This window comes from Eumetopias jubatus, unplaced genomic scaffold (assembly GCF_037043125.1).
Source record: "Eumetopias jubatus isolate StellerSeaLion01/CBP00866 unplaced genomic scaffold, mEumJub1_p1.0 scaffold_1, whole genome shotgun sequence".
In the NCBI taxonomy this organism is placed as follows: Eukaryota; Metazoa; Chordata; class Mammalia; order Carnivora; family Otariidae; genus Eumetopias; species Eumetopias jubatus.
This window is the reverse complement of record NW_028274807.1, coordinates 92440858-92450125: the sequence shown is the minus strand read 5'-3', so window position 1 is coordinate 92450125 and position 9268 is coordinate 92440858. Positions and strand designations below refer to the sequence as shown.

Below are 9268 nucleotides of genomic sequence, written 5' to 3'. Positions count from 1 at the left end.
GCGGTGCCCCAAAATTGGGAGTGCTTCTATAAATCATCACACAGTAAGTGGATGGAGCTTGCCGTGACAGATAGACTATCTTCGGAAAAATTCACAAATATCTGAAGGCCTACTACATTTCTTTAGGATGAGTCAAAACACAAGCGTGGTTGTCACATCTTTTCCCTGTTACCCCTGGGTGTTCTCTCAGAGGTGTGGGGTCTTCATAAGTGAGTAACTGTTTCCAAAGTCTGTCAAAGTATCAGTGGTTACAATCTGGGAAGCCTAACATGCCTAGAAAGGAGTATAGAATGTAAAATGTCCGAAATTACTGGGGTTTTATTACTCTGCCAAATTTGCATTCTTATACTATCTAATCACTCCCTTTTAAGGACTCATTATTTCCTATAGTTAAACTTACAAGGAAAACAAGGAATTTATTTTACATTCTGTACATTTGTAGAGTCACGAGATCTAGGGCCTGTATTTTTCACCATTTGAGTAAACTTCTGCTTGCCCATACATGTTGAAAGTGTCATTTCACCTGAATACACAGATCAGACTTGCTGAAGACTCTACCCTTTCACCTTGCTTGAGGCGAGGAGAAAGATCAAAGCTTCCTGTATTTTTTAGGGATGACCCCTTCTTTGTTCCGAACACTGCTCACATCTCCTGTTTGTGGAAGCTTCTGCAAGGACTGAATTGTTTTTCTATTCCATAAATCTGCTTCGTATAAGCAAGACTGTCATTGCCCATTTGGCCTCCTAGAAGAGGGAACTTACCTATGTGGGTAGAGCCTTTAGTTTATAATTGCTCTTGAAAATCATAGTAGTTAAAACACATGTTTTAGGAGAAAGAATTGTTGGAATTAGATTTTTTTTAAAAAGGTATTTGTGATCAATATGCTATAATGATAAGAAGGATATAGAAAAACGGAAAAACTCATCTGTTATCAAGTCTGCTGTGAGCGAACCAAATGACTGAACGGCTTTCTGTGTTTATTTGTTAATTTCATTAGTTCTTTTGGGCTTGAAGTAGAATATAAAATAAACCGTGATATGTTATTTCACTTAGTTCATTCACTAATTCTTGATTAAGAACATGTGGAGTGACCGCTAGTGGACAAGGTGCAATGACTCGGGAAATGAAATCTCCTAGCTCACAAAACAGAGATGATAAGAGGGCGCCTGGGTGGCTCAGTTGGTTAAGCGACTGCCTTCGGCTCAGGTCATGATCCTGGAGTCCCAGGATCGAGCCCCACATCGGGCTCCCTGCTCAGCAGGGAGTCTGCTTCTCCCTCTGACCCTCTTCCCTCTCGTGCTCTCTATCTCTCATTCTCTCTCTCTCAAATAAATAAATAAAATCTTTAAAAAAAAAAAAAAAAAAAAAACAGAGATGATAAGAGACAAACGTCATAGAGACCACACACGTTCAATACTGCCCAGGCTAAGGACTGAGAAGCAAATCATTTCACCTTTTTTGGTCTTAGTTTTCTCACCTATAAAACGGAAGAGCCAAAATTAATTGTACAGTCCCTTCAGCTCTAAAATTCTGGGACTATGGGGCGCCTGGGTGGCTCAGTTGGTTAAGCGACTGCCTTCGGCTCAGGTCATGATCCTGGAGTGAGTCCCGCATAGGGCTCCCTGCTCAGCAGGGAGTCTGCTTCTCCCTCTGACCTTCCCCTCTCTCATGTGCTCTGTCTCTCTCTCTCTCATTCTCGCTCTTTCAAATAAATAAATAAATAAATAAATAAATAAATAAATAAATCTTTAAAAAATAAATAAATAAATAAATAAAATTCCGGGACTAAAAGAAATACAGGCTAGCGTTAAAAGCAAATTTAAAAAAGCGCAAACCCTCACAGGCTTTGTTTGGCAAATATCATGAGGGAGATGAGCTCAAATCTGACTTAGGACCACTGATAGGGAGATGAATGCTATTACAGACACAATGAACAACAGAAGGAAAAATATGGAGCTTGGCCATAAGTGGGAGAAAATATCTAAATGGCATAGACAGACTGGCCAGGAGGGAGCCAGAGCAGAGGGCTGTAAAGCAGGATGGGGCTGAGTGCACTGCAGGTCTCAGATCAATCAATCAACAAGGATTTTATTCTACTCGGGTTACTCTATTTGTTAAGGGATTCTTAAGGGGGCGCCTGAGATAACATGGCTGAGGATTATAAGCCATACTAAGTATAGAAGACTGCGAAAATATCCTAGCCTCCAGCTCTATAAGACTAGCGGACGAAGGGCATCTGTAAGTAAAGCGGGCTTAGAAAATATTCTGAGAATGCTCTGAGGTTCAGCTTCAAACAGAGGGTTCTGGTAAGGATTGTGAAGAAACAGCAGTTAGAGGAGGCCAGGGGACAGTAACCAAAATGGAATTACTCTCTCTAAGCAAAGACGTTGGAAACCCACCATTTGGGATGGGTATTACCAAACTGTTTCAAGCAATTAGTCTGGCTGCCAACCAAGGAAGAATCTTCACATGTCCTCAAGACACAAACGACACTTTGGTGTCGTAGAAAGTCTTCCCACAAGACTCATTTCTCTCAGATATAGAAAAATATGCGATGCCCAGTAATGCTGTGTTCTCGTCCACAAAGAGAACTAGGTGAGGCCCACTGCATTGCCCTTTCTGCTCTGCTTGCTAGGAAGCTGGAGACAGAATTTGGATTCAATCTCAGGACTTAACACTTCAGTATCTAACCTACTGTTTTACAATTTGTAACTTCTTACCTGTTCTTTTGTGCTTAACGATTTTGCGATATTTGTGTGTTTAATTACCTGCCACCTCCTTCATTCATTTATTTCACAGATTATTTACAAAATATTTATTATGTGCCAGGCACATCCAGTCATTTAGGAGGGCAGGTGGAATGTGGCTCTGGCCTGGCAGGCAGGAGACTCTGTCTCTGGCTTGTGCTGTGTTTAGGTATTAGGGCTTGGTGTTTATATTTGGGATACAGTTCAAGCATTTTCCAGATGAACAGGGGTTCTGGGACATATAGCTAGTTTTCCTAATAACTCACTCCATTTCATCTCAGTTAGGAGTGGATTTTTCCCCTGAGGGTCTTTGATCCTGCAGCTGCAGACATTCTGGCACCAGGGAGCCTTAGAGGTCAAGGCTCCAGGACACACAGAGGTCAATGAAATCAGGGGACATCTTAGAAACTGCTGACAACCAACGGGGGTGAGCACTGTGGCTTCCAAGATGGATGGATGATGTCATTTGTGGTATAAATAAGTGTGTGCTTACTAGGCTCTGACTGGGAGCCAACAGGTGTGTCCCGGAACAGCCCTCTTTGGAAGACACCCTCTGAGGAAAAAATAGTCAATAAACTTTGTGCTTCCCTTAATCTAGGAAGTCTCCTTTTTCATGTCAGAGTCCCCAGAATTGAGCATTGTGAAGTACAAAGGCAAGAGTATGAACTCGAGTTTCAGTTTCCCCATCTGTAGAATCAAGGAGCTGGACTTACCAGTCTTCTAGCGCCTTCTAGCTCTAACCATCTGGCACTTTATGACCCAGTTCTCCTTCCAGCCCTTTGGCCACGCCACTCCACACAGATAATCATCATTATCATCCTCTTCAAAACTAATAAAAAGCAATACGCAAACAAGTCCAGTGGTAACACCTGTCTAATGGCAACCCTGAAGGACAAGCTTGAGACCTACTGAAAGATTATTGAGTTATGGCAAAGACTTCCTAGATATGGTTGCTTTTCAGGATAGATCATTTCCTTCGTAGCATATCCAAATCTATGGCAAACTGTTTACACAGAATCTTAATGTACACCCATATTTTGTACCCACATTCACATGTTAGCACAGCAATGTGTATATAATACATTGAGGAGAATCCGAATAACTTGTGAATTTAGGAAGTGGTTTATCAACACTTTTATTTCATGTCAGTGATTTATATATAAAACAAACATCTGGGAGTATAAGAGACACAAGTAAAGGGAGGACACAATTTCTGTCCCAAAGAATTTATGATTCAGCTGAAGTGCTTAAAAATGTAACCAGCGTTGTGTGCCAACCATTTTAATAGGTTCAGTGGTATTTGAAATACGTACATTGGAAAGTGACACATTCATTGATACTGAAATATCAATACTGAGTGCTATCCACTATGCTAAATGCTGACTAAAAATGGTAACAGAGATCTCTGCAGTTTATACCCTCATCATCTGATTAAAAGGATACCTGTTCATTCATTCATTCATTCTGCAAACAACTACTGAGTGCTTACTACAGCAAAAGCACGGTGATAGGCACTTCGGAGGACAGAGGCATGATCTCTTAATGATTCCTGTCTTCAAGGATCTTAAAATTTAGTGGCAGTGAGGAAACAGCTAACAAAGCAGAATGGAGAAGAGGTCTCAGTAAAGGGCTAGAGAACACTTCGCGGACCGAGTAATTATGCCCACAGGTTAGGAAAGTCTCCTAGTGGAGATGGCCCTGGAGCAAGAAAGACGAAAAACATGTTAATGGTGGAGACAAAGGGGAAGGTCATCTCAGAAAGAGAGTTCAGTGAGAACAGAGGCACAGAGGCGTGAAAATTAACGCATGCCCTGGGAACAGTGAGTAGCCTGGGATGGCTGGGGCATGGTGTCCAAAGAGAAGAGGGCAAGACGAAGCCAGGAACTTAGGACAGAGCCGGCACATGAAACACGTCCAATGCCGCCTTAAGCCTACTGATTCCACTCAGCCAACAGTAGGGATTCAGGAGAGGTTCGTAAGGGTATGAACAAAGAGGAGGCTGGACACATCCTCGGTATTGAACGTGGAACTTCTGTAATGAACTACTGCTCCAGAGTAATTAAGTAGGGTAGGAAAAAAAGGGGGGTCTTCTAAATTAGGAGATTTAGGGGCTACAGGGCAACAAGAGGAAGTCTTGTGTGGGATGTATTGATGCTCTTGACCTAGCCAACTCCAACACATCCTTTAGATATCAAAGTGAACACTTCTTCCTCTGCCCCCTGATTGAAGCCAGCCTCTCTACTGTGGAACCACGGAGATCCTTGTGCCTTTCCTTCACAGTACTTCACAGAGTTTGTAATTATATACTTACCTGCACTTGATTCATGTGTGTGTCCTTCATTGGACTGTAAGCTCCACAAAGGCAGGGATCATGTGTTTGTTTTGCCCTTCAATTTTACTATAAGCTACTCAGTATGTCTGACTCAGAGTTGGGGCTGAAATATTTGATGAATGAGCGAATGAATGAATGGAAGGAAAGAAGGATGGAAGGAGGACAGAAGGAAAAAAAAGAAAGGAAGGAGGAAAGAAAGATATATGGGAATGGACACATTGTTGGAGAAGAATAATGAGAAATAATATTTGGGAACTTATAAGTAGGTGTGGTGGTTTTAAAACACGCCTGCAAAATTCTTTGACATTGCTCTCATTGAAAGGTGGGATCTATAGCCTTTGCCCTCGAACCTGAGCAGTCTTGTGATGAACAGAATGCAGCGGAGAAGATGGTGTGTGATTTCCGAGGCTAGGTTGAAATGACTTGGTTCTCTTAATATGCTCGCTCTGGGAGAAGCCAGCTACCGTGTAAAAAGTTTGACCACCTTGAGACCGCCAGGCTGAAGAAGCCACCTTGCTGTACATTCCAGTCGGCAGACTGAGCTCATCTCTGCCAAAAAAAAATGTGAATCAAGTTGTCTTGAACCCTTGAGACCGTCTCATCTGCCAGATGAATGCCTTTGAGTGACCTTAGTAATTGCCTCGAGAAGCAAAAAGAATTGTCCAGCTGGGCCCAGCCTGAATATCTAACCCATAGAATCTTTTGCACAATAAAATGGTTTTTGTTTTATGCCAGCCAATTTGGGATAATCTGTTAATAGCAATAGTAACTGGCCCATCAACCAAAGTCTCAATAGAATCCTCCCTAATCACCGCCTGCCCATAGCAATTGAGGAAACTGAGATCCAGAGAGATTAGCTTGTTTAACCATGTTTCTAAATAGGCAGCAGTAAAACAAGGCTGAGGAACTAATCTTCTGACCCACCCCAGGCCATTGCCTTTTTCTTTCTAATATATGATAATGCATTAAGAAAAATTTCTGTTTAATTATATGCAGAGTCCAGAGAACAACTCTTTGTCATGCCACAATTTTATCCCCATTGATGCTTTCTTCCCATTGATGATTAAATGGATTGGTCAAATTCCTTGACGTATATACAAAAGGTGAACTGTGGGCTCCCGTGTGTGGAGCTTACAAATGCTGTCGATGATTTGGACATTTGAATGCAACTACTTCCCAATTAGAGGAAGAAGCATGTTCAAGTATATAAAACACAATAACATTTCTTCTCAAGTTTGTGGCATTCGAATTCTTAGCTGACTAGGTTTTTCAAGGCCGTCAGTTCCAAATTCACTGAAAGATCTCTTCTGCTGAAAGAAAAATGCCACCTCTATTAATATCCACCTTTTCCTTTGCAGAACACTTGCTTGCTGGTGATTTATTATGGACAAGCGGCTTCCTGTTCCTTTTTGAAAGTTAGATTCTTTTTTTTTTAATTCTTCAAGTAGAGGAAGAATTCCTCATCTCTTGTCCCCAGGGCGATTTAGTTAAGGCTAATCTTCAGGACAGAGGTTGGGTATTTACAACTCACAAACTGATACTGCCTGATACCACACAAAAGAGAGCGGGTCTTGCTGCTATATCTGATGTCAGTTGGGAACTAATCCGAGAAACAAATAAGGAAGACCAGCTCTCGCAACAGCAACGTGTATGGGAGAAGATTCTTTGAGATTTTGGAACTTTGCAGTTACATTATAAAGATGGAAACATTTTCCCTTAAAACGATCAAAGATATTAATTAACCTTTTGGTTGGTGATAATGTCATTATTTTTTAAAGAGACTCTATCTGAGGAAAACAACTGAATAATCTGATGCATGTGCTCTCCATGGACTATATCTCAAAGAAAACCATGTACACTGATGACTCAAAAGTTCATGTTTATCTTATTACATTTTTTCCTTTTCCTACAGTGAAACCGATGAAAAATCTAAGGAAAGACAATGTCGAATTCAATTCAGAGTTTCTCATAACCACAGCTTCACAGATTTTAACAAATGTTAATCTCTTTAAAATCCCACTCGTGATGTAGAAAGTACTTGAGTAGAGTGTGTGTACATGGCTTTAGGTGATGTTAGGTATTAGGACTCTCTCGGTTGCAAATGCCTGAACACCCGACTCAAAGCAGTTTTAACAAAAAGCTGAACTGATTTGCTTACAGAACAGAAAAGTACAGACTTAGAATGTGCCTCAGCCACGGCTAGAAAAGGGGGCACATGGGGCGAGGCTTCTACCTCCAGACTCCATCTCTCTCGCTCTGTTTTCCTCAGTGTTGGTTGGCACCTTTCTCAGGCTGAACCCGTGTAATGGAAAAGTTGACCACTGGCAGCTCCCAGCTCCTTCGGCCAGCTTCCAAACTCAGCAGAAGAATTCTGGGTCACTTCAGACACGGGCCTGGGGCCGATCCTGTCTCGGCCCTCTTGAGTCACGTGCCCACCCTTGTGGAATTCTCCCTGGCCACCCCTGCAAGGTACCTGAGGATGTATTCTAGAACTTACCAAGAGTCGTAGTTAGATTTTTGGCATAATTTATTTTGAAATAAAATCTTTGCCTTAAAGACGGTGTGTAAAATGGCACGCCAAGTTATACAGCTAAGCTTTCCAGAAACTCTGCCTTTCTCTTAATCTTCCCATACATATGTCACCTTCTTTTCGATACCAAACTTACCAAAAGCTTAATCTATATTTGCTTATTCCCCTTTCCTGCCACAATCCTCCCGCCATCTAATCTCTGCTAAAATGGCTTTGCCGTTTGGGGAAAAAAAAACTTTCCCGTTTTGTTTTTGTTTTTGTTTTTGTTTTTTAGATGGAGGTGAAGGTGTCAACAATTTTATTAACATTTAGTTTAAAAAGCTTTACACCTGTGCCATGCCAAGACATAGAAGGTTCTTAAAGCAGTTACCCATTAGGGTTTGCTCCTTGGTTTAGGAGTCGTGAGGTCTTGGTATTGTTTTGTTAAGCGGTTTAAGAATTCATGATCTTGGTCCAGGGCTGGTAATACAGTGCCACTTTCTTCTCCCTCAGAAAAACGGTTCTCGATAATGTTCAAAGCAGTCAGGGCAACCTGAGGGCTCTTATGAAATTGCAAAGCCTCAATTTTATCAATGCCACCCATTTCCTCTATCAGAAGACACAGGTTTTCCTTCTCCGAGAGCTTCTCTGCTGCCTGGAGGATAAAAGAGATAACATCAAGGATGGTGATAACAATTTTGGTGTCTTGGATGGCAAGCAGATTCACCAGTGGCTCCAGGACGCCAGCGTGGACAAGCTGGATCAACTGGTCTATGGTGCCTCCAGTTGTGAAGTCAGCCACGGTCCAAACGGCCTCTTTCTGGACTTTAAATTCTCCGTTTTTCAGCAAAGCCACCAAAGGAGGCAGCATGCCGCAAGCTATTAGCCGCTGGATGTGCTGGTGAGGCCCTGCAGCCACGTTGCTCAAGGCCCAAGCTGCCTCCTTCTGGATGGAGGACTTGGGGTGCGCCAGGAGCTGGGGCAGCACGTTCAGCTCGTCACCTCTCCACAGTCACGTCCAATGGCATCTTCCCGGTCTCCTCCGGCTTGTCCCCTTGGCAGCCTTAGACACTCGGGGCCACTCCCCTTTTTCCTGGCTCACTCCATTCCTGCAGCTTGTGCTCCTTTTTCTCTGACAGATTCTTCTTGGCTTTCTTTACTAGCTCCTGCTAACATTCACCAAGTTCCCTAAGCATACATGTTCTCCAGAGTTCGGTCTTCGGTCTTCTTTTCTTCTAACTTTACAGTCTCTCACTGGGGGCACCTTCATTCAGTTCCATGGCCTCGACCTTCTCCTATCTGATGTTGACTTTAGGATCTCTAAGTTTAGTCTTTTGTCTGTTCTTAGGTGTTAGACAATAATTTTGGGGTGTTCCTCTACACTTTGATGGCTGTCTTCGTCTGTTCGGGCTACTGCAACAGAATACCAGAGACATGGTGGCTATAAACAAGAGTTCTGGAGGCTGGGAAGTCCAAGATCAAGGCACCAGCAGATTCAGGGTCTGGCAAAGACCCGCTTCCTGGTTCATAGCTGTCTTTTCACTATGTCCTCACATAGCTGAAGGGGTGAAGGCACTCTCTGAGGTCCCTTTGATAAGGGCGTTGATCTTATTCATGAGGCTCCACTCTCATGACCTAATCACCCCCCCAAAGATCCCCACCTCTAAATACCATCACCTT

The 9268-nt window shown here is 42.6% G+C and overlaps 1 pseudogene; it reads right to left on the bottom strand.

Moving 5' to 3' along the window:
• Nucleotides 1-7982: 7982 nt before the first annotated feature.
• On the bottom strand, nt 7983-8868 carry LOC148165033 (importin subunit alpha-8 pseudogene; annotated as a pseudogene).
• Nucleotides 8869-9268: the final 400 nt, after the last annotated feature.